This window comes from Mus musculus, chromosome 19 (assembly GCF_000001635.26).
Source record: "Mus musculus strain C57BL/6J chromosome 19, GRCm38.p6 C57BL/6J".
In the NCBI taxonomy this organism is placed as follows: domain Eukaryota; kingdom Metazoa; phylum Chordata; class Mammalia; order Rodentia; family Muridae; genus Mus; species Mus musculus.
This window is the reverse complement of record NC_000085.6, coordinates 24,874,295-24,877,165: the sequence shown is the minus strand read 5'-3', so window position 1 is coordinate 24,877,165 and position 2,871 is coordinate 24,874,295. Positions and strand designations below refer to the sequence as shown.

Genomic DNA, 2,871 nt, shown 5'->3' with positions numbered 1-2,871 from the left:
ATCTTGAGGAGAAAGCAGCTGAAGGAAGGTGATAATGAAAACCCCTCTTCTGGGTGGGTTGAGGAATGGGCTGATCTCCAAGAAAGAGATTACAGTCGTCCGTCTGTTTTGTCTCTGCTTCAAGCTCTCATCTCTGATCCATGTTATAGGCTGCTGAGGATTAGATGGGAAGACACACAACTTGATGCTAGCACAGTGCTCGGCACACCTAGTAGTTGCTAATTATTCTATGTTACTATATATAATTATATATTATATTATTATAAATATAATTATTATGTATTTTTTTTTCACGATCTGTGGTTGTTTTAATTATCTTCTTTGTGCTGATACAAACTATTTCCTTTATTTCCATCTTTCCATCTAGTAAGTTAGCAAAGCGTGCCATTCCTAATCGAATTCCAGTTATGTGTGTTTCTGAGTGGGTATTTAAGGACAATTCTGATTTACAACTTAGTCTTAGAAAATAGAGAATTTAAAAGGCCTAACTTGCTTGTTTCTAAAAGCATTTTAATTTGCAGATCAACTATAAAGAAGTGTTAAATACTCTTTATTTGATATCATACATAAACCACAGTAAATGCCTTTCAATAGTAAAAGGCAACATCCTTGATGTAGGGAATTCTAATTAAAACTGCACTGTCAAGAATAGACAGTTGCCTCCTGGTGGTTAGCCATGACCTGAAAGAGGCCAGTGAACACAAACTGAAACACATTTGAGTCTTCTTGTTTCTGAGACAGTGATAGAATTTTCCCAGTGTTTAAGCATATTCATATGCCCAGTTATATAAATCTAAGTATAAAACCATTTAGTAGGTTTGAGGTGACATGCCCCTATTTATGGAAAGTAAAACATTGCTAATTAAGTCCAATCTTATCTTGAGAAAGGGAGAGCCGTGGTAGCATGTATACAACTGGAACTGTTGCTTTAATAAAGACCGTACCCACTTTATGACAAGTCAGTTTTACTTAAATCAGGACTGTCCAACAAAAACATTGCTAGCCATTCATGATCTGAATTTGGTGTGTGAATTAAATTATGGTGTACATTAAAAGCCATGAGTCATTTGTTTTGTAATAAATAAGGCAGTGGAATTACTCATTAGTAGCCTTTTTAAGATAAGCTATTAGGTCTGCCCTTTCTCCCTTCTTCTTAATTCCAGCGAAGATCATTTTTGTTCCAGGGATGTACTTTTTGGGATTCTCCAAATACTCCATCAGGGTATCCTCTCCCCAGGTGATGCCTTTGTTCTTGTTGGCATCTGTGTAAGAGAATCCAGCAGCCTGGCCTGTCTTCCGCCCGAACAGACCGTGGAGATTTGGTCCAGTCTTATGCTTGCCTCCCTTTTCCACAGTGTGGCACTGGGCACACTTCTGAACAAAAATCTTCTTGCCTTTTTCAACATCACCCATTTTTAATTCGTTCCGGGCTGGTCAACACCACGAACGTTCGGACTCGAAGACAGACGTCCCGCGCTCTAGCCCAAGGACACGCCGGCCCGCGCCTATGTACCGGTGTCGGTGCAACCACACTTGTTCCCAATTATTATGTATTTTGTTACTGCAAAGTTATGGTGAACTCACCCAGAACCTCAAAGCCAAGGAGTACATCACTTACACGTTCTCTCCTCTTGGTATCTTATATTTAACATTGAAAGTAAGAGTTCTTTGTACAAAAAGAAGTACCATGTGACATATTTGAAAGATAGGTCTGGTAACGTGCTCAAAGACACGTTCTTTTTATCTCCCATGTACATACAAACAGTGTACATTTCAATTAAGGATTACAAGAGCCAAGCTGCCTTTCTGTGGGGCTTGGCTTTGATTTATTACCCACATCTGTGTAGAAGGATTAAGACCAGGACGCTCTCTGATAAGTGACTGAACTACGTTTCCCCCACTTAGCTAAGAAACCTCCCGTAGTCTGAAGCTGAGATAACGCCGTATTTTAAAGAGGAGGTCTCTTCTATGGGCCAATCTGATTTTGAGCAGCAACACATCTTAGAGGAGGCTCTTCCCTTGGAGGAATCTGACCTGGCTCTTTTGGTAGAACTCCATAGAAAAAAAATGAAAGCCAAAGGGAGGAGAGAAGATAGGGGGGTGAGTGAGGGGGCAGGAAAGAGGAGAGAGGAGGAGGAGGAGGGGAGGAAGAGGAGGAGGAGGGAGGAGGAGGGAGGAAGAGGAGGAAGAGGAGGAGGGAGGAAGAGGAGGAAGAGGAGGAGGATTATGTCATGTAAAGCCCCACACCACACAATCAGCCCTTTTCACTTCTACAGAGATGTGAGCATATTTAAGGACACATATGGCACTTATTGGAGAGGTTGCCTATGGATCAGCGTGGAGAAGGGCAGAGAGAACAGTGGAGGGCTTTGCACAGCTAATGATTGTGCTATGAGATACAGAATGAATTTTTAGAAAAGAAAGGCATTGCCTGTTTCTTTTTTATTAAAAATTGCAATTAAATGTTTTTATTGATATTGTGTGTGTGAGGGGGGAGTGTAGGAATATGGAGGTCAGAGGACAACTCGTGGAAGTCATTTTGTGGGCTTTTGGGAATCTAAATCAGGTGGCCAGTCTTGGCAGCAAGTGCCTTTATCTGCTAGCCCCTGGTTCTTTATGTTTCTGTAAAATCAGTCTGGCACAAAAGCAGACAATTACTGAGCACAACAGCCCCATGCAACCATAGGTTTTGAGGAACTTTTTAGGGAAGTCTAAGGAGGCTTCCTGAGGGATCAGGGGCTGTGGTTCAGTCAAATGTCAGAACTAGATCCCTGACTGTAGCAGAGCCTAGGAACCCGTGTGTGTGTGTGTGTGTGTGTGTGTGTGTGTGTGTGTGTGTGTGTGTGTGTGTATACGATCACAGAAACCGTG

The 2,871-nt window shown here is 41.8% G+C and overlaps 1 pseudogene; it reads right to left on the bottom strand.

The window, feature by feature from the left end:
* Gm10053 (predicted gene 10053) lies at positions 291–1,540 on the bottom strand (annotated as a pseudogene).